This window comes from Pseudophryne corroboree, chromosome 4 (genome assembly GCF_028390025.1).
Source record: "Pseudophryne corroboree isolate aPseCor3 chromosome 4, aPseCor3.hap2, whole genome shotgun sequence".
NCBI classification, from domain to species: Eukaryota; Metazoa; Chordata; class Amphibia; order Anura; family Myobatrachidae; genus Pseudophryne; species Pseudophryne corroboree.
In genome coordinates, this window is record NC_086447.1 from 805,237,918 (window position 1) to 805,261,914 (window position 23,997).

Genomic DNA, 23,997 nt, shown 5'->3' on the forward strand with positions numbered 1-23,997 from the left:
CCCCTTATATATTTGTAGATGTTGATCATATCCCCTCTTAGTCTCCGCTTTTCCAATGTAAACATGCCTAGTCTTTCAAGCCTTTCCTTGTATTCCATCGTCTCCATGCCCTTAATTAGTTTGGTCGCCCTCCTTTGTACCTTTTCAAGCTCCAGGATATCCTTTTTGTAGTACGGTGCCCAGAACTGTACACAGTATTCAAGGTGTGGCCTCACTAGTGATTTATATAATGGGAGTATAATACTCTCGTCCCTAGCATCAATACCCCGTTTTATGCATGCTAATATCTTATTAGCCTTCTTTGCTGCAGTCCTACTTTGGGTACTACTGCTTAGCTTGCTATCTATGAGGACACCTAAGTCCTTTTCCAGTACAGAATCCCCTAGTTTTACCCCATTTAGTAGGTAGGTGTAATTTTTGTTCTTGTTACCACAGTGCATTACCTTACACTTGTCTGTGTTGAAGCGCATTCTCCATTTGGCTGCCCATGCTTCTAATTTAACTAAGTCGTTCTGAAGAGACTCGGCATCCTCCTCTGTATTTATAGCCTTACACAATTTGGTATCATCTGCAAAAATTGACACCATGCTCTCTAGACCTTCTGTTAGGTCGTTAATGAAAATATTGAACAATAGCGGTCCTAATACTGAGCCTTGCGGCACACCACTTAGCACTTCAGTCCAAGTTGAAAAATATCCATTAACCACAACGCGCTGCTTCCTATTATCTAACCAGTTTTTGACCCAAGTGCATATTGTGCTTCCTAGCCCTGATTCTTGTAGCTTGTATATAAGTCTCATGTGTGGTACAGTATCAAACGCTTTGGCAAAGTCTAAAAAGATTACATCCACGTCTTTACCCTGATCTAGGTTTGCGCTTACTGTTTCATAAAAGCCAATGTACATTGGGGATATTACCAAGCGATGCATTAACTGTAGAGCCAAAGCTGGGGGATGAAGTGCCACCATCTATCTCTATCTGACTATCCACTACTGTGGGTTTTAGGGTGGCTATATGCTGGTATGGGTGTCCTATACTAGAGTGATGAAAGTCCAACACTGTGGTGAAATGATAGGTGATAGGTGCACACTATTATACCTCTCTCTGGGAGTACACTGCAACTAGTAAATCTCCTTCTAATGCATAGAGAGAGTAGTTCCGCCTCCCGGCCCGCCTCTCCAGTCTATCATTCTAGTCGGGGCCCATCCGCGTCTATGTCCTATGGGCCTGTCACTCACTTGGTGAACTCCACCCTCAGGGAGGATCAGAAACACCTCCCGCCTCTGCTAAGTTCTGCGCTCCGTCTGTCTGCTCGGAGCATCGGTAATCAGCTCCACAGTGTCTCTCAGCGTCACTCCTCCGGCATCCTTTCCCCGGGATCCCGCTTATGCCGCAGGTACTTTTCTCCTCCTTCCCGGTCCCAGACGCTTCTCTCCCTCTCTGCTGCGCCACCAATGGTTGTTCACCTCCTTCCTCCCAGCGCGAGGTCCTGCTCCCCCCACCTCCCCGGGCAGCACGAGTCCCTGAGTCCGCACTACGGAGGGCAGCTAACGGGGTCCAGCACACCATTCATCCCAGGCATGACAGCAGCCCCTGGGCAGCAAGAAGTCACTACTCCCCCAAATATTATACAAACATTACCCCACAAAGTTTAATGCATACCTTACATATATTACATTCACTTCAGAATGTTTAAATCTATTAGTATTAGAATTTTGACCTCTTTCTCTCCTCCCTATGATATCCCTGTCATCAGTGCAGATCAGTTCCCCTGTCTCCATTCTTCCCTCCAGTGACTCTTACTGTCTGCCTGCTTGTGGGTAGAGGCCAAAGGCATTTCTATAAAGGGTGCAGTGTGTGCAGTGCACACGGGCCCCATCGCAGACACTGCACCCATATAGCAAACTTACCCCTCTGGAGTCCCGCGGCGGCGGCTCTGCAGTGCAGGCATAAATCACTTGGACAATGGCCACCGTGATTTGAGCATGCGCACTAGAGATGTCCCTGGGAACAGGGCTCGGGCGCCATGTTCCCAGACACTTGAGCATGTGCAGTAGACCCTGGCATTATGCCAGAGTCTGCTAGCTTCCGGATAGGAGGGTGCCCGCAACGGAGGCTTCTCAGGGGTCACCGCCTCTCTTAAACCCCCCCTGGTAGAGGTTTATTGATTGTCTTAGTTTTCCTACTCCCCTTGTGTGACCCACTACTGCTTGCTTCAGGCCTCACTATTTCTCCCTATCCTCCACTCTACCCCAACCATCGTTCACAAAAAATACCCTGAGAAGTTCAGTGACAGAATTCGCAGGGACAAAGCTTCATCACAAGCACTGTCCCTGCATGCAATATTTGATACATCCTTGTGATATATGCAAATATTGCAATGTGAATTTGAGCAAATTTTTCACATCTCATCCACTGCAGAGATATGGATTGTGATAATTATGCCCATTACAAATAATTATAATAATATAATTATACCATTTGACTTAATTATCTCTTCACATTGTTTCTTCACTTCTTCATAACAGGCTTTGAGGCATTTTTAGCAATTTTTTGCAAAGATAAAGCTGTAGTGCGGGGAAGTTACAATTACATAGGCTGTGCCAATATAAAGGTGACATCACTGTTTAAAGGACATGTCTTATATGTTGAAGTGCTGAAAAGGTGTATAATTGAATTCTGGAGGAAATCTCCAAGTAGAGAGATGGGAAGATTATCATAAATTATCAGAAACCACTGTATATTTTCTGGTATCAGAGATGTGCAGTTCCGTTCTCCAAAAATCCGAATACATCCGAATTTTGTGAATCCGAATCAAAACTCAGTTGGATCCTCCTGTTTATGGATAGGATCAATTAAAAAAAAGTGTGCAAGGGAAAACAAAAATTAATGTAACTACAAATTCGGATATGTAAAAGCACAAAAAACTCCACAGCACACACGATACAGTCATACTGTAAGATTTGTCTATCTAAAAAGGAGGAAAGCTTTCTTTACATTAGAAACACTTTATTATAAATAATGATGGGCATACATTAGACAATTATCTGGCCAATCCACCCAATGTCAACGATCAAGAAATATTGATTGGTCGAACCTGCAGAACTGTCCAGTGTGCCCATCCTATGCAATATTATGAAGTTGCAAGTAGGTTGCTTTGGGCAGTGTATGCGCTGTCTTGGCCAACCTATGGACATTTCCCTTGGGGAAAAGGGATAAACCAATGTCAAATAAGACTCAGAAGCTAAGTTCACATATTTTGATTGAAGAAACCTGAATGAGAAGCTCAACAGAATAGCAAAACCAAGATACAGTAAATAATTAAATACATAGCAATCATTATCAATAATTATATTATTTGATGGGTTGGGATGTTCATACATGGTTTTCCATTCTTAGCAAACTTCTCATACTGTTTATTGTCCAGAATGGCCAGAATGCTCCGGAACGCTGTTACTGAAGGTCTTCTGAAAAATGACGTCACCAGGAATGGAGTTCCGGAATGTCCTGGCTGCCACAAAAGTTTTTTTTTCTTTAGGTGAGCAGGTGCTGGGGTTGCATAACAATAGCCCTCTAGTAGGATCTCTAGCATCTGTCTCCTGTTATGTGGCGGTGATTTTGGGTGGGCTTTTTCTACACGGTGGCTCCTCCACAGTCCCAGGTGCTCTGATGTCCAGGAACTGAAACCCTTGGCAATAAGCAGTAAACCCCTTGGCAACGAGCAGGAAACCTCTTGGCAACAAGCATTAGACCCCTGGCAGCGAGCAGGGAAACCCTTTTGCAATGAGCATGAAACCCTTGGTAATGAGTAGGGTAACCCTTGCCAATGAGCATGAGACCAATGTCAGCGAGCAGCGAAACCCTTTGGCTATGAGCATGAAAATCTTGGTAACTAGCAAGAAACCCATTGGCAATGAGAACAAGCATGATTCCCCTGATAACATGCAGGTAATTTAAAAGTAATTGGAAGCCTTACTGTGGGGCATTATTGTGTGTGGGGCATAACTGTGTGTGGCATATTGTGTAATGGGCATTACAGTGTGTGCCATAATGTGTAATGGGCATAAGGATGTGTGGAATATTGTGTAATGGGAGATATGGTGTGTGCCTTATTGTGTAATTGGCGATCAGGTGTGTGGCATATTGTGTAATGGGCATTATGGTGTGTCACTCTGTAATGGGGATTATGGTGTGTGGCATAATGTGTAATGGGCATTACAGTGTGTGGCATAATGTGTAATGGGTGATATGGCGTGTGACAAATTGTGTAATGGGCATTATGGTGTGTCATTGTGTAATGGGGATTACGGTGTGTGACATAATGTGTAATGGGAATTATGATGTGTGGCATATGTAATGAGCATCATGGTGTGTGGCATATTTTGTAAGGGGCATTACTATGAGGATGAAAAATGACAAATAATGTAAGGAGCATGAATTAGGATTTTTAATTTTCCTGTGGTGTCCAATTTCTGGGTGTGCAGGTTGCAAAACTGGGGTATATGGTAGTCTTTTCCTGCAAGGCCATGACCGTTGCAGCAAGGCCACAGCCTGTACAGTGAGGTCACACCCCATTTTCTGAGGTGCAGCATGCAAATTCTTTATTCTTATATAGGAAATGTCTTTATTCTTACAAAGGTGCACCTGCCCACTGTAGCTCCTCCTACATTATTCACAGCTCCACCCACCACTGCCCACCCCTGGGAGTTCCTGAACCTATTCTTCTACAATAACAGAACTGGTCAAAAGTATATGTATATAGGTGCACCACATGACTTCATGTATATGAATAGCTATAATGACCTTACTTAAAGTGAGCTTCACAATTAACAGTGCACACAATATAATAATGTAATGAAGTGTGACATTATTATTTTTAATACATCTGAAAATTGCAATGAACATATAGTATTATTATAAATACAATACACAAATGTAATAAAATTTGTGAAAGTAGTTTAAATACTGTAGTATTAAGTAGTTAATATATCTGTTATATTCCCCTTTAAAAAAATCCGATAGGAATCTTCTTACCTGATGCATGCAAATGTGATTATGAATGAAGTAATGTCAACAGAGACTCACAACTTCATATAATATAGTATTCACACTAGCAAAAAAAAAAAAAAAAAACAGGTAAATCCACAATCAACCAATTAGAAGCTGCTAAAGGATGAGGCTGACTGTCATCATTATTAGTGCGCCTTACTGTACCTGCCTTTCAGCACTCATAACATGCCACAAGGGGTCAAATAAAAAGCCTATGGGTACTCGAAAGTAAAAAAGTTTTGACATTTTAATGTAAATGTCAGGTTTTTTTTAAGGCAAAACCAGTTCGGTTTTAGAAACATTAAATCTAGTGTCTAAATTGGCAAAATCCCATCACTTTCTAAACCTACTGTATTATGGGTTTGGTATGGGTGAACGGCATTTGGGATCCCACCAGTCTCCATACCGACGCCAGGATCCCGGAGTTTAGAATGCCGGCGGGGGGGGGGGGGGGGGGGGGGGTGCAAGTGCAACGAACCGTCTTGCAGACTCGGCGGTGAGCTGTGTGTGGACGGCATGCTGACTGTCTGGATTTTTAAGGGTTTGGGATGCAGGCATCGGTATTGTGACCGTCGGTGACATAGCTGCATCCTTTGTATTACATTGATCCTAAATCAGCATGCAGATGCACAGAAAGTACATGTGTATTCTTTTTGCCACTGTGGCTGAGCTGCTGAAAATGTTATCGCAACCACTCGCTGAAACATGCCATGACACTGCCATAACATGTCCATGACACTTCCTATTTTCCTGAAGACTTTAGGTCACCTCTCAGTCTCCACCCTGAAGCGCCCATGGTTAGCAGGAGCCGTCTCAAGTAATAGCGATGTCCTATGCAAATGCATACAATGGCCCTCATTCCGAGTTGATCGGTCGCAAGGCGAATTTAGCAGAGTTACACACGCTAAGCCGCCGCCTACTGGGAGTGAATCTTAGCTTCTTAAAATTGCGACCGATGTATTCGCAATATTGCGATTACTAACTACTTAGCAGTTTCTGAGTAGCTCCAGACTTACTCTGCCTGTGCGATCATTTCAGTGCTTATCGTTCCTGGTTGACGTCACAAACACACCCAGCGTTCGCCCAGGCACTCCCACCGTTTCCCCGGCCACTCCTGCGTTTTTTCCGGAAACGGTAGCGTTTTCAGCCACACGCCCCTGAAACGCCGTGTTTCCGCCCAGTAACACCCATTTCCTGTCAATCACATTACGATCGCCGGAGCGAAGAAAAAGCCGTGAGTAAAATTACTTTCTTCATAGTAAAGTTACTTGGCGCAGTCGCAGTGCGAACATTGCGCATGCGTACTAAGCGGATTTTCACTGCGATGCGATGAAAAATACCGAGCGAACAACTCGGAATGAGGGCCAATATCTCTCTCTACACGTGCACAGTAAGGATTTCTGCTTGCCTATGCATGCACAGTATGCAGATTATTGCAATTAAGGTCTATACTCTCAGATGTGTCCACCTTTGAATTAAGTCCAATGTTTCTGCACTATGCAAAACAGCCAAATCTTAAACTGGCAATACACTGCATTATAATTGTGTAAACCAGCGACTGCTTTGAATGATTATTGTTGAAGATTATTTTTGATTATTATTGAAGATTGGTCTGGATTCATACACTCAGGAAATCCCAGAGGAAGAGGTCAGTTGCACATAGAAACGCGTTGCATGAGCCCTTTAGGTGAGAATCGTGTCTTTTATTTATTTTATGGTTTATTTGTCTTTGTTATTTTGAGGCTGCTGATTCAAAGTTGCTACAGTACAAATGTTTTATTGGTTCAGAAACTTTTTTACTTTTTATATTCGCTAACTATCATTTTTACTAGAAAGTTCTTCATTGGCAAACATTATTCATATTCATGAGCGTGAAAAGATTAACACTCCATGGGCCTTATAAAGAGTTGGATGCCGCCGCTGCATTTACATTTAGCGTCCATAGGCTCTGCCCACGTGCACCGGTCATACTGTGCATGCACGACCCTTCACCATGTGATCACATCCCAGAAGGATGCATTCACAAGGTGATTGACAAGCGACGGGCGTTCGAGGGCGGGAAATGCAGGCATGTCATGCAGAGGCGTCACCGGGTGTGGTGACACCCAGTGCACACCTTTGATCTCCCAATGTGCTGGGGGGGTGGGCGTAAATAAAGGGGTGTGGTCTCGCAGGGATCATCACTCCGAGCGGTGCCCATGGCAAAAAAGGGGCATGGTTGTAAATAAAGGGTGTGTGGTCTCATGGGGATCATCCACCAGGGCATGTCAGCGCTGTTGGCTCCCCTGCTACGACAGGAGTCGGGTGCTGTAGCAGACTTTCACACTGCAGCACCTTACTCCTGTCACTGTGGCAGAGCCCACATTTTGGTGTCACACCCTGGTGCGGGTTGCAACCCCCGTACCCGCCTTTTGACCCCACTGATGTCATGGCCATTTTTGGGGCCATCCTATAATGTCACTAGCGAATGGAAACATGGCAGCGGTGCCCCTGTCTACGCAGCCAAGCTGTGCAGGCAGGGGTCAATCTCCATTGGATGCGTTGGCAATTAAATTGCAAACACATTGTGGGGCAGCGCCACACATGCTTGTGAGTATATGGCTGCAGATTTTGCTGCGAGAGCAAAATCTGCGTTCATCTCTGAAAGCTCCCAATACCTGTTGTAACCTGAAAGCATTATATCTATTTTCTGGGAGTGATTAAACACTCCAGTTATTATAAAAGTGACACTATATTTTAAATAAAATCTTATTTTACTATTGGATGACCTCTCTATTATTGATATCTCAAGAAAATGAGTAATCTCCTTTTTTTCTAAATTAGAGCTCTCAATTATTTAAGGCTCATACATTTTGTTGGATATATCATGCATCTATTAAATCAACTGCTGGGTGTCCCTAATCCAGCATCTACTGTATCTTGCTGTATACTCTGGAACTATTTGGGAAGTTCCTACTCTCCTGAGCTGCAGGACACATGCCCCGTTACTCACTCTAGAGGCGCCAGTCTGTAACACTACTTAGCATATTTAATTATGTGTGGCCAAGAGTTTGATTACACCATTGCCCAGTGTTGAAATCAGCATGGAAAGGATACAATGTATCCCTTCCTTTGTAACTTATTTCTCAGACAGGCACTTTGTGCATTTTTACTAATGTAAAGGGGAAACAAAGCCACAGAGCATCTACCATAACATTTACATATTTTGTTTCTGCCAGGTAGGAAATTATCTCCATTGAATTTAGTTTTAACAGCATCAATAGACATTTCTTATTAAATTAAGAAATTGATTTTATAATTTCAGCCATTATGTTTTTGCATCAATATCATCAGATGACAGAAAATGTAGTTACAGTTTCCTTATTGATCCAAGACATTGTACTCTAAAGTACTCCTGTGACTGTATTATAAGCGTAAACCTGATTTTCCTCACTGCACCACAATATGCAGCTCGCAGCAGATGGGAATATACTTTCTTCATGTAAAATATAAAATAGAAGAGTGGGAACACAAATATTCAGGCATATACACTATACATATACACATTTATAGGCTGATGGAGCATCACAGATGACTAGGGTTAATATGAGAAACTCATGCTGAATTATTACTAATCATATATATATATATATATATATATATATACAGTGTATATATAAATATATATATATATATATATATATATACACATACATACATATATATATAGTCTTTTGAAAAAAGAGGGCACTCACCAACAATTTCTAAAAGAAGGTCAGAAGGTCATTTATTGGTACATTCGTAGGTCGACGTTTCGATCACATCCCAGTGATCTTTGTCAGGACAACAAAGCAGTGTTGTGTGGTGACAGAGCACCAGAAGCAGAGTGTCAGACATGTTCAACATATACAGGTATTTATACCATCATCAATTTGAATATCCAAGCCCCACCTACATGTGTCACTTCCTGTTAAGTAATCAACTACAAGTATTAAAGCCTTATGTTGTAATACATTGCTGTTACAAGAGAAGTCAGTATCAATCCTTAATGTTGGCACCCCAAACAGGGTAACATATACTTTAAATCGTGCTAGTAGTCTTAGAGAGCGCCGAACACATAAACCAGGAAATGGTCCGTGCGTTCCAACAGTTCTTGGAACGCACGCGCTAACCGGAAGTCACTCGCGTGAACCGGAAGTCTAGTTTAAGGAGCCGAAAACAACGAGACAAAGAGTGCCGGTGCGTTCCAGCACCACATGGAACGCACAGCATATATCGGAAGTGACGCACATGTCAACCGGAAATGACGCTCAAGTCATCACACCCGGAGTGATACGCGTCGTCATGACAATAGTATAATCGCATCAAAGGGGCAGTATTACCAAATAATTATCATTAGGTCAGCCAGGAATAACAGATAGATGATGGTGTACAATTTCTTCCAAAATTAAAATTAAAACATAACTTTTAATAATGCCATTAAAACTTAACAAATATGTTAATACAATGATATATACTATATAATAAAATGATATATATTTTATAGGCCTCCGGAGACAAGGGGATTTAACGAGGCCGCCATAATAATGGCTGGCGTCAAGAAAGCCACAATGTACTCAAACAAAGGCCACATATATATCAATATGTCTGAATAAAATAGAAATACACCATGACTATAGACTATCCCAAAAAAATCCCATACGGGTTTGCTTCATTGAGACCTAGTGGAATAAGTGTCTCTAATTCAAAGATCCACCGTGATTCACGCCGTTTCAATCTCAATTCCCTATCACCACCTCGGATCGAAGGTGGGATATGGTCAATTAGCATACATTTTAGACTTGAAACTGAGTGCTTGTGATGTAACCAGTGTTTGGCTACTGGTTTGTCCGTTTTATTGGTCTCCAGAGCCTGTCTGATAGAGTAACGGTGGTTCGCCATACGTTCGCGGAAACACCGTGTCGTAAGTCCCACATAGTACAGCCCACAGGGGCAGATGATAATGTAAATCACAAAATCAGACGTACACGACAGCTTGTGTTTAATTGGGATTCGTTTTCCACTTTGTGGGTGAACAAAAGAAGATCCACTCATCATAGATCTGCATGTTGTACAGTCCGGACACCGGAAACAGCCTAATTTCCTCCTCGCCAGCCATGTTTGATTTGCGATACGTGGTTGCAGAGTAGGACGCATCAGCAACTGTCGCAAGTTAGGCCCTCTGCGGTAGGAATGCATTGGAGGTCTTTGGCTCAGACCCTCCAGTTTGGCATCTGATGCAACTATAGGCCAGTGTTTCCTGATTGTTTTTTCAGCATTCTTGGACTTTGTGTCAAACGTGGAAGTGAAAATAAGCCGGCCAGGCTCAAGTCTTGATGTAGGTTTCTGACCAATACTTTTGTGTTTGACCTTGGCCTTCCTAAGGCATCTGGAGACAACCTTCGGTGAGTACCCTCTCGCAAGAAACCTCTCAGACTTTTCGGAGAGCTGTTGATCAGCAGTGTCCATTGAAGAGTTGTTACGTAACACACGTAGGAATTGAGAGATAGGCATACTTTCTTTTAAGCTCTCTGGGTGGTGGCTTGTTGCAAACAGCAGTGTGTTCCTATCTGTTTGTTTGCGGAACAGGGTAGATCCTAAGTGGGTACCTTCTCGGAAAATCGTAACATCAAGGAAATTGATACAGTCATGGTGTATTTCATAGGTGAACCGAATGGGACTATCAATTGTATTCAAATACTGAACCATTCCATGAAACTCGGACTCAGTGCCCCTCCACAAAACAAATATATCATCAATATAGCGGCCGAAATATACCAACTTATCTCCAAATTTGGGGATAATATGTGTATTCTCATACTGATGCATAAATAAATTAGCATATGCTGGCGCCAAGTTGGAACCCATGGCGGTCCCGTTGCACTGGAGGTAAAAGTCAGTACCATAGCAGAAATGATTTTTACTTAGAACAAGTTCTGCCAGTGTTATCAAAAATTCAGTGGGGGGACCACCATGAGTACCACTACTCAGCGCCAACCTCAATGCTTCAAGTCCAGCAGAGTGGGGGATCACTGTATACAGTGAGTTGACATCCATTGATGCCAAAAACACATCATCATGAATGTCACCAATCTTATAGATCTTATCAAGAAAATCACCCGTGTCCCTGATAAAACTCCACATATTGCTCACAAGTGGTTGTAAAAAACTATCTACAAATCGAGCTATCGGTTGCAGAAGAGAATCGTTGGCCGATATAATGGGGCGTCCAGGGGGGGTATCAAGGGATTTATGAATTTTCGGCAATGTGTAAAGGATTGGACACACCGGGTGATCAACAGTGAGATACATGGCAATCTGCGCATCAATCCAGTTGTTCTGGAGACCCATTGAAATAGTGGAGTCTACAAGTTTTTTTATCCCTGGCATGGGATTCTGAGTAATTTTACAATAGGTCTGAGTGTCTGACAGTTGTTGCATTATTTCTCTATTGTACTTGGCCCAATCCTGTACCACTATCGCCCCGCCTTTATCGGCTGGGCGGATCACAATTTGATCATTGTTCTTAAGTGCCTGGAGTGCTAGCCTCTGTTGTTTATTGAGGTTATCATATGTATGGTCACCCCTCTGTTGTTTCATTTCATGTTCAGTTAGTCTAAGAAACGATTTAATACTAGGATTGTGAGAAATGGGGTCAAAGCTACTGGGTTTTGAAAAGGTGTGATCCCGAGGGGTCTCACAGAGCTGGTTGGAGAAAAATTCCCTAAGCCTAAGTTTCCTGCCAAACTTAAAGTGATCAACAGACCATTGAAAAGCATCGTGTCTTACTGTAGGGACGAAGGATAGACCCAAAGAAAGGACTTCCATCTCAGTAGTGGAGAGGGATACAGTAGACAAGTTAAAGACAGTGGTTAAGTCTTTGTTCCTTTGGCTTTTTTTGTGTTTCCTCCCGCCCCTCCTTGTCGGGTATTTGGGGGACGTCTTTCCGGGGGAGTGGTATTTTTGCGGGTACCCCGACCTAAAAAATCACCCCTGGGCGGTCTAGAGTCAGTGAATTCACTATCAGAATTGGATTGAGAGGAGCTATCGTATTGTCTCTGTGATCTATATCTGGGATTGTGTTGGAATCTACGTGTGGAATTTCTAGTATCCCCTTTCAGCCACCTGTAAACTTGGTGGTTCGAATAGTCAGAGTTTACGGTGTCCAATTTTTTTCTCTTGAAAGCAATGAGATCACGTTGGTATGTAGACACTTGCTCCTTAAGTTTATCAATCCAATTCTCTGATTTTTCACGTGTGAGTGTATTAAGATGTAGTGTATTAAACTCAGTGAGTTCTAGTCTGACCTTACCCAGTTCGGTACCCACTTCCTCAATTACAAGAAGAATTAGATCAAGAGAGCATTTGTTCAATACTTATATTTATATACAAAATAGGTAAGGTCCGGCACTCACATAACCTGAGGTAACTTGATCCGGTGCCAGCATAGACAATATTTAGAAGTTTCACCCAGGATGCGGCACTCAGGTTACGGTCACAGAAAACGACAATTGCAGCAAACCTTAAATGTCAACGTTTCAGTTTATCAACTGTTTTCAAGAGCATAAAACATCAATCACAATCTCACCTTAATATTAGAGATGAGCGGGTTCGGTTCCTCGGAATCCGAACCCCCCCGAACTTCAGCCTTTTTACACGGGTCCGAGGCAGACTCGGATCTTCCCGCCTTGCTCGGCTAACCCGAGCGCGCCCGAACGTCATCATCCCGCTGTCGGATTCTCGCGAGGCTCGTATTCTATCGCGAGACTCGGATTGTATATAAGGAGCCGCGCGTCGCCGCCATTTTCACACGTGCATTGAGATTGATAGGGAGAGGACGTGGCTGGCGTCCTCTCCGTTAGTGGATAGAGACACTTGAGTTGATTACTTAGTAATTTTGGGGAGCATTAGGAGTACTCAGAGTGCAGAGTTTTGCTGATAGTTAGTTACTAGTGACTGACCACTTTATTATTTAATATAATCCGTTCTCTGCCTGAAAAAAAAACGATACACAGTCACATACCATATCTGTGCTCAGCCTCAGTGTGCTGCATGATAATATCATCTATGTATATCTGACTGTGCTGAGTGCTCACTGCTCACACAGCTGAATTGTGGGGGAGACTGGGGTGCAGTTATAGCAGGAGTACAGTGCACACTTTTGCTGCCAGTGTGACTGACCAGTGACCACCAGTATATTGTCTGCCTGAAAAAGTTAAACACTCCTGTGGTGTTTTTTTTTTTATTCTATAAACGCATTCTGCTGACAGTGTCCAGCAGGTCCGTCATTCATTATATTATATATTTACCTGCAGTAGTGTTATATTTTTTTTGTTCATCTCTTTATATTATATATTTACCTGCAGTAGTGTTATATTTTTTTTGTTCATCTCTATCATCTTTATCATCTCTATATTAGCAGACGCAGTACGGTAGTCCACGGCTGTGGCTACCTCTGTGTCGTCAGTGCTCGTCCATAATTGTATACCTACCTGTGGTGAGTTTTTTTTTTCTATCTTCTTCATACTAGTAGTTTAGGAGTCTGCTGACAGTGTCCAGCAGGTCCGTCATTATATTATATATACCTGCAGTAGTGATATATATATTTTTTTTATATCATTATCATCTCTATACTAGCAGACGCAGTACGGTAGTCCACGGCTGTGGCTACCTCTGTGTCGTCAGTGCTCGTCCATAATTGTATACCTACCTGTGGTGGGGTTTTTTTTTCTATCTTCTTCATACTAGTAGTTTAGGAGTCTGCTGACAGTGTCCAGCAGGTCCGTCATTATATTATATATACCTGCAGTAGTGATATATATATATTTTTTATATCATTATCATCTCTATACTAGCAGACGCAGTACGGTAGTCCACGGCTGTGGCTACCTCTGTGTCGTCAGTGCTCGTCCATAATTGTATACCTACCTGTGGTGGGGGTTTTTTTTCTATCTTCTTCATACTAGTAGTTTAGGAGTCTGCTGACAGTGTCCAGCAGGTCCGTCATTATATTATATATACCTGCAGTAGTGATATATATATATTTTTTATATCATTATCATCTCTATACTAGCAGACGCAGTACGGTAGTCCACGGCTGTAGCTACCTCTGTGTCGTCAGTCACTCGTCATCCATAAGTATACTAGTATCCATCCATCTCCATTGTTTACCTGAGGTGCCTTTTAGTTGTGCCTATTAAAATATGGAGAACAAAAATGTTGAGATTCCAAAAATAGGGAAGGATCAAGATCCACTTCCACCTCGTGCTGAAGCTGCTGCCACTAGTCATGGCCGAGACGATGAAATTCCATCAACGTCGTCTGCCAAGGCCGATGCCCAATGTCATAGTACAGAGCATGTAAAATCCAAAACACAAAATATCAGTAAAAAAAGGACTCAAAAATCTAAAATAAAATCGTCGGAGGAGAAGCGTAAACTTGCCAATATGCCATTTACCACACGGAGTGGCAAGGAACGGCTGAGGCCCTGGCCTATGTTCATGGCTAGTGGTTCAGCTTCACATGAGGATGGAAGCACTCAGCCTCTCGCTAGAAAAATGAAAAGACTTAAGCTGGCAAAAGCACAGCAAAGAACTGTGCGTTCTTCGAAATCACAAATCCACAAGGAGAGTCCAATTGTGTCGGTTGCGATGCCTGACCTTCCCAACACTGGACGTGAAGAGCATGCACCTTCCACCATTTGCACGCCCCCTGCAAGTGCTGGAAGGAGCACCTGCAGTCCAGTTCCTGATAGTCAGATTGAAGATGTCAGTGTTGAAGTACACCAGGATGAGGAGGATATGGGTGTTGCTGGCGCTGGGGAGGAAATTGACAAGGAGGATTCTGATGGTGAGGTGGTTTGTTTAAGTCAGGCACCCGGGGAGACACCTGTTGTCCGTGGGAGGAATATGGCCATTGACATGCCTGGTGAAAATACCAAAAAAATAAGCTCTTCGGTGTGGAAGTATTTCAACAGAAATGCGGACAACAGGTGTCAAGCCGTGTGTTGCCTTTGTCAAGCTGTAATAAGTAGGGGTAAGGACGTTAACCACCCTCCCTTATACGTCACCTGCAGCGCATTCATCATAAGTCAGTGACAAGTTCAAAAACTTTGGGCGACAGCGGAAGCAGTCCACTGACCAGTAAATCCCTTCCTCTTGTAACCAAGCTCACGCAAACCACCCCACCAACTCCCTCAGTGTCAATTTCCTCCTTCCCCAGGAATGCCAATAGTCCTGCAGGCCATGTCACTGGCAATTCTGACGAGTCCTCTCCTGCCTGGGATTCCTCCGTTGCATCCTTGCGTGTAACGCATACTGCTGCTGGCGCTGCTGTTGTTGCTGCTGGGAGTCGATGGTCATCCCAGAGGGGAAGTCGTAAGCCCACTTTTACTACTTCCACCAAGCAATTGACTGTCCAACAGTCCTTTGCGAGGAAGATGAAATATCACAGCAGTCATCCTACTGCAAAGCGGATAACTGAGGCCTTGGCATCCTGGGCGATGAGAAACGTGGTTCCGGTATCCATCATTACTGCAGAGCCAACTATAGACTTGATTGAGAAATTGTGTCCCCGGTACCAAATACCATCTAGGTTCCATTTCTCTAGGCAGGCGATACCGAAAATGTACACAGTCCTCAGAAAAAGACTCACCAGTGTCCTAAAAAATGCAGTTGTACCCAATGTCCACTTAACCACGGACATGTGGACAAGTGGAGCAGGGCAGACTCAGGACTATATGACTGTGACAGCCCACTGGGCAGATGTATTGACTCCCGCCGCAAGAACAGCAGCGGCGGCACCAGTAGCAGCATCTCGCAAACGCCAACTCTTTCCTAGGCAGGCTACGCTTTGTATCGCCGCTTTCCAGAATACGCACACAGCTAAAAACCTCTTACGGCAACTGAGGAAGATCATCGCAGAATGGCTTACCCCAATTGGACTCTCCTGTGGATTTGTGGCATCGGACAACGACAGCAATATTGTGTGTGCATTAAATATGGGCAAATTCCAGCACGTCCCATGTTTTGCACATACCTTGAATTTGGTGGTGCAGAATTATTTAAAAAACGAGAGGGGCGTGCAAGAGATGCTGTCGGTGGCCAGAAGAATTGCGGGACACTTTCGGCGTACAGGCACCACGTACAGAAGACTGGAGCAACACCAAAAACGCCTGAACCTGCCCTGCCATCATCTGAAGCAAGAAGTGGTAACGAGGTGGAATTCAACCCTCTATATGCTTCAGAGGTTGGAGGAGCAGCAAAAGGCCATTCAAGCCTATACAACTGACCACGATATAGGAGGTGGAATGCACCTGTCTCAAGCGCAGTGGAGAATGATTTCAACGTTGTGCAAGGTTCTGCAACCTTTTGAACTTGCCACACGTGAAGTCAGTTCAGACACTGCCAGCCTGAGTCAGGTCATTCCCCTCATCAGGCTTTTGCAGAAGAAGCTGGAGACATTGAAGGAGGAGCTAACACTGAGCGATTCCGCTAGGCATGTGGGACTTGTGGATGGAGCCCTTAATTCGCTTAACAAGGAATCACGGGTAGTCAATCTGTTAAAATCAGAGCACTACATTTTGGCCACCGTGCTCGATCCTAGATTTAAAACCTACCTTGGATCTCTCTTTCCGGCAGACACAAGTCTGCAGGGGTTCAAAGAACTGCTGGTGAGAAAATTGTCAAGTCAAGCGGAACGCGACCTGTCAACATCTCCTCCTTCACATTCTCCCGCAACTGGGGGTGCGAGGAAAAGGCTCAGAATTCCGAGCCCACCCGCTGGCGGTGATGCAGGGCAGTCTGGAGCGACTGCTGATGCTGACATCTGGTCCGGACTGAAGGACCTGACAACGATTACGGACATGTCGTCTACTGGCACTGCATATGATTCTCTCTCCATTGAAAGAATGGTGAAGGATTATATGAGTGACCGCATCCAAGTAGGCACGTCAGACAGTCCGTACGTATACTGGCAGGAAAAAGAGGCAATTTGGAGGCCCTTGCACAAACTGGCTTTATTCTACCTAAGTTGCCCTCCCACAAGTGTGTACTCCGAAAGAGTGTTTAGTGCCGCCGCTCACCTTGTCAGCAATCGGTGTACGAGGTTACTTCCAGAAAATGTGGAGATGATGTTCATTAAAATGAATTATAATCAATTCCTCCATGGAGACATTCACCAGCAGCAATTGCCTCCACAAAGTACACAGGGAGCTGTGATGGTGGATTCCAGTGGGGACGAATTGATAATCTGTGAGGAGGGGGATGTACACGGTGATGAATCGGAGGATGATGATGAGGTGGACATCTTGCCTCTGTAGAGCCAGTTTGTGCAAGGAGAGATTAATTGCTTCTTTTTTGGTGGGGGTCCAAACCAACCCGTCATTTCAGTCACAGTCGTGTGGCAGACCCTGTCACTGAAATGATGGGTTGGTTAAAGTGTGCATGTCCTGTTTATACAACATAAGGGTGGGTGGGAGGGCCCAAGGACAATTCCATCTTGCACCTCTTTTTTCTTTCATTTTTCTTTGCGTCATGTGCTGTTTGGGGAGTGTTTTTTGGAAGGGCCATCCTGCGTGACACTGCAGTGCCACTCCTAGATGGGCCAGGTGTTTGTGTCGGCCACTAGGGTCGCTTATCTTAGTCACACAGCTACCTCATTGCGCCTCTTTTTTTTCTTCTTTGCATCATGTGCTGTTTGGGGAGTATTTTTTGGAAGGGCCATCCTGCGTGACACTGCAGTGCCACTCCTAGATGGGCCAGGTGTTTGTGTCGGCCACTAGGGTCACTTATCTTAGTCACACAGCTACCTCATTGCGCCTCTTTTTTTTCTTCTTTGCGTCATGTGCTGTTTGGGGAGTATTTTTTGGAAGGGCCATCCAGCCTGACACTGCAGTGCCACTCCTAGATGGGCCAGGTGTTTGTGTCGGCCACTAGGGTCGCTTAGCTTACTCACACAGCTACCTCATTGCGCCTCTTTTTTTCTTTGCGTCATGTGCTGTTTGGGGAGTGTTTTTTGGAAGGGCTATCCTGCGTGACACTGCAGTGCCACTCCTAGATGGGCCAGGTGTTTGTGTCGGCCACTAGGGTCGCTGAGCTTAGTCACACAGCTACCTCATTGCGCCTCTTTTTTTCTTTGCGTCATGTGCTGTTTGGGGAGTGTTTTTTGGAAGGGCCATCCTGCGTGACACTGCAGTGCCACTCCTAGATGGGCCAGGTGTTTGTGTCGGCCACTTGGGTCGCTGAGCTTAGTCATCCAGCGACCTCGGTGCAAATTTTAGGACTAAAAATAATATTGTGAGGTGTAAGGTGTTCAGAATAGACTGAAAATGAGTGGAAATTATGGTTATTGAGGTTAATAATACTTTGGGATCAAAATGACCCCCAAATTCTATGATTTAAGCTGTTTTTTTAGTGTTTTTTGAAAAAAACACCCGAATCCAAAACACACCCGAATCCGACAAAAAAAATTCGGTGAGGTTTTGCCAAAACGCGTTCGAACCCAAAACACGGCCACGGAACCGAACCCAAAACCAAAACACAAAACCCGAAAAATTTCCGGTGCACATCTCTACTTAATATACCCATCACCATCACCATGTGAATCGGAGCAGCTGCCGCTGCTTCCGGATAGTCCATGACTGATGACGTCACCACACCTCCATCGCGTCGAGTAACGTCATTACGCCGCACACCACGTGAGCACCACCACTGCATCTGTTGCCAAGCAACCGAATATAGCATTAGCTTCAGCTATTGTCCAAACGAAAGAGTACATCGATCTAAATATAATATACATCATATATGGAAATAACATATAGGGCATTATATTCAAACCCTATACATTAATTAAGCATAAGTGACCACAACAGGTACAAATGCTCAAGAGTCGCTGCAAAATCACAATCATATTGGATGTAGACTGTCACAACAATTAGATAGATGATCAATACAACCAGTATAACGATCTCAAGCGATATATACCCTAACCAATACAAATAGCCCACATATCAGTTCGGACACTTATCACTAAAAAATGAAACATAAACAATAGAGAGCATCACAAGAAATATCCAAATAAGGCAATCAAATCAGCACCATCATTATTGTATCCATCAGTGTTTGAAGACTAGGTAACTGTTAAATAGACAAAGGATATACAGTGTGTCACACCTGAGATGAAATACATCAAGAGGAACCTCATGTCTGTGAACACTTAGATGTCACACACTATCATTAGAGAAAGCATGTAAATTAAATTGATTCATTAAGACCCCGAGGGACAACAACATCTAATTTGGAGATCCAGTAAGTTTCACTTTATTGCGATTACCCCCTCGACTGTTCAGGGGGAATATTTGGTAAATTTTCCTGTATCTCAAAGTAGGTAAAGGATGCTTTTTCTCACAGAAGTGTCTTGCAACCGGTTGGTCACTTGATCCACTTGCCAGCGCTAGTCTGATAGCATAGCGGTGATTCGCCATCCTTTCTTTAAATTTAGATTGTGTCTTGCAATATATGACAATCCACAGGGACACAAAAGCTGATAAATTACATAACAACTATTACATGTGAGATGGTGTTTGATTTCAATGGGTTTACTGGTCTGGGGGTGATTAAATGTATATATTAGCTGTTCTACCCATTCTTCGCACAGATGTTTCTGATTTTCATGGTTGTGCATATAAATGAGTGTCAAAAATGTGGTAAATCTGTAGAGATATCCACTTCCCAACTGAAGAATACCTATGTTACATTTCAGCTTCCCAACATATCGGGAACTAAGAGAATAAGTGGTGAGTGAGTGAGTGAACGAGGGCTTTCGCTTATATATATATATATATATATATATATTTATTTATTAGAGATGAGCGGGTTCGGTTCCTCGGGATCCGAACCCCCCCCCCCCCCCCCCCCCCCGAACTTGCTATTTTACACGGTTCCGAGGTAGCCTCGGATCTTCCCGCCTTGCTCGGTAAACATCATCATCCTGCTGTCGGATTCTCGCGAGATTCGTATTCTACATAAGGAGCCGCGCATCGCCGCCATTTTCACTCGTGCTTTGGAGATTGAACGAAGAGGACGTGGCAGCGTTCTCTCCATGAAAAACTCCATAATCTGTGCTCAATGTGCTGAAAATATCTATGCTCAGTGTGCAGCAAATAATCTGTGCTCAGTGTGGTGAAAATATCTACGTTCTCTGCCTGAAAACGCTCCATATCTGTGCTCAGTGTGCTGCAAATATCTGATCAGTGTGCTGCATTGTCGGGACTGGGGACCACCAATATATAATATATACTATTCTATAGCTTCTATACTGCTTGTCAGGACACATGGTCACAGTTACACTGCTCTGTACTGATATATACAATAATATATATACTTTTCTATAGCTTCTATACTGCTTGTCAGGACACATGGTCACAGTTACACCGCTCTGTACTGATATATACAATAATATATATATACTCTTCTATAGCCTCTATACTGCTTGTCAGGACACATGTGTCACAGTTACACTGCTCTGTACTGATATATATACAATAATATATATACTTTTCTATAGCTTCTATACTGCTTGTCAGGACATATGGGTCACAGTTACACTGCTCTGTACTGATATATACAATAATTATAAATAATTTTCTATAGCTTCTATACTGCTTGTCAGGACACACATGTGTCACAGTTACACCGCTCTGTACTGATATATACAATAATTTTAAATCATTTTCTATAGCTTCTATACTGCTTGTCAGGACACACATGTGTCACAGTTACACTGCTCTGTATTGATATATATACAATAATATATATACTTTTCTATAGCTTCTATACTGCTTGTCAGGACACACGTGTCACAGTTACACCGCTCTGTACTGATATATATACAATAATATATATACTTTTCTATAGCTTCTATACTGCTTGTCACGACACACATGTGTCACAGTTACACCGCTCTGTACTGATATATATACAATAATATATATACTTTTCTATAGCTTCTATACTGCTTGTCAGGACACATGGGTCACAGTTACACCGCTCTGTACTGATATATACAATAATTTTAAATCATTTTCTATAGCTTCTATACTGCTTGTCAGGACACATGTGTCACAGTTACACCGCTCTGTCAGTACTGATATATACAATAATATATATACTTTTCTATAGCTTCTAGTATTACAGTGCAGCATTTTGGTGACTAACAGTATATAGTTGTACAGTAGGCCATTGCTGTATCTTGCAGCTCTGTGTCACTGCAAGTATCCATCCATTCCATTTTCTTCCAGTGATTTGGACCAATAATACCATTGATTAGAACAAATAATTCCAGTGATTTTGTCATTTTCTTCCAGTGATTTGGACCAATAATACCATTGATTAGAACAAATAATTCCAGTGATTTTGTCATTTTCTTCCAGTGATTTGGACCAATAATACCATTGATTAGAACTAATAATTCCAGTGATTTTGTCATTTTCTTCCAGTGATTTGGACCAATAATACCATTGATTAGCACAAATAATTCCAGTGATTTTGTCATTTTCTTCCAGTGATTTGGACCAATAATACCATTGATTAGAACGAATAATTCCAGTGATTTTGTCATTTTCTTCCAGTGATTTGGACCAATAATACCATTGATTAGAAAGAATAATTCCAGTGATTTTGTCATTTTCTTCCAGTGATTTGGACCAATAATACCATTGATTAGCATGAATAATTCCAGTGATTTTGTTATTTTCTCCCAGTGATTTGGACCAATAATACCATTCTATGAACAAATAATTCCAGTGATTTTGTCATTTTCTTCCAATGATTTGGACCAATAATACCATTGATTAGAACGAATAATTCCAGTGATTTTGTCATTTTCTTCCAGTGATTTGGACCAATAATACCATTGATTAGATCGAATAATTCCAGTGATTTTGTCATTTTCTTCCAATGATTTGGGCCAATAATACCATTGATTAGAACAAATAATTCCAGTGATTTTGTCATTTTCTTCCAGTGATTTGGACCAATAATACCATTGACTAGAACGAATAATTCCTGTGATATTGAGGTGCTTGTGTCGCTTAGCTTAGCCATCCAGCGACCACAGTGCACCTCTTTTTCTCTTTTCTTTGCATCATGTGCTGTTTGGGGCCAATTTTCTGAAGTGCCATCCTGTCTGACACTGCAGTGCCACTCCTAGATGGGCCAGGTGTTTGTGCCGCCCTCTTGGGTCGCTTTGCTTAGTCATCCAGCGACCTTGGTGCATATTTTAGGACTAAAAATAATATTGTGAGGTGTGAGGTGTTCAGAATAGACTGGAAATGAGTGGAAATTGTGCTTATTGAGGTTAATAATACTATAGGATCAAAATTACCCCCAAATTCTATGATTTAAGCTGTTTTTGAGGTTTTTTTGAAAAAAAAACACCTGAATCCAAAACACACCTGAATCCGTAAAAAAATTTTCAGGGAGGTTTTGCCAAAATGCGTCCGAATCCAACACACGGCCGTGGAACCGAATCCAAAACCAAAACACAAACCCGAAAAATGTCCGATGCACAGCTCTACTATATACTGTATATCTATATATAAAACCATCATTTGTTCTTTATCCTGCAGTACTTATCCACTTGTAACAGGTGACTAGGGTTAATATGAGAGGCTCATGCTGAATTATATTACAAATTCAAAGTAAATATGTGTGTGTGTATATATACTGTATGTATGTATATATATATATATATATATATATATATATATATATATATATATAGGGCCCTCTCCCCTCATGTGCTTTTCCATCTCTGACTTACTGTAACCTACAGTATCTTCTTTTCGGTACTCCCTTCAATGGCACCAAATCCCCCAGTTTTCTGGCGCTCTGATATTTGTTTCAGTGTCGCCTGCTGACTTAGCTGTGTTTATATATACCCTGTACTTGTCCTATATTGTCTTGAACTGTAAATCCTTGTTTTCTTGTTTTGTTTACTTGTCTATGTACTCTGTAACTGGGCGCTGCGGATCCCATGTGGTGCCTTAAAAATAAAGGATAATAATAATAATATATCATTTGTTCTTTATCCTACAGCACTCATCCACTTGTACTATAGATTTTATCTATTAATAACAAAATATAACTGTGACTTTATGCATAAGAAATTTGCAAGCTAGCATGCCCATGTCAAGGCAGTCTCTATAAATTGTAATTAGGGGGTATTCAGTACGGATTGCAGATTCTGCTAAAACGCAGACTCCGCAATCCTTTCTCTCGCATGCTGGGGCCGCTCATCACAGGGCAAGGCTGCCCAGCATGCAGAATGGCCCGCTGAGCGGCTGCGTCCACAATTTAATTGTGGATGCAGCAACTGTGGACGACCCCCTGCCCCCGCAGCTAGGCTGTGTATGCAGGCGGTCAGCAGCCATTTTTCTCATCGGATCAGGCAGCCACCCCGAAAATGCCACCACCCCACCCCCCATTTTCCCTGGGAAGGTTGTCAATCAGAAAGAGGCATTCGCAGCCAAAGCGATCTTATCACATTCACTGGTTGCGCACGCGCAAGATGGGACCTGCGCATGCACATTGCCACCGGGAGGGGGTTATTGCAGTGTGATGCAACCTGAATAATCCCCTTAGTGCCATACTTTTTTATACCCCATTTTCACTGCCACAATGACCCAAGTTATTACTGTGTCTCAGTAGAAAAGGGTGATTTAAAAAAAGCCCGGAGCCAGTGACCTGGGAATATGACCCGGGTGGCTATCCGCGTTGGAACCGGGTAAAACTGTAGTGTAAATGGGTGACCCGAGTCACCCGACCTGCATCCCATTAAGAGCTTATGTAGAGCAGGTTCACTGGTGCTTGGAGATAATCTCAACTCTAAACACCAGCAGAGGGAAGACCCGCCATTAACCTTGGCCCAGCC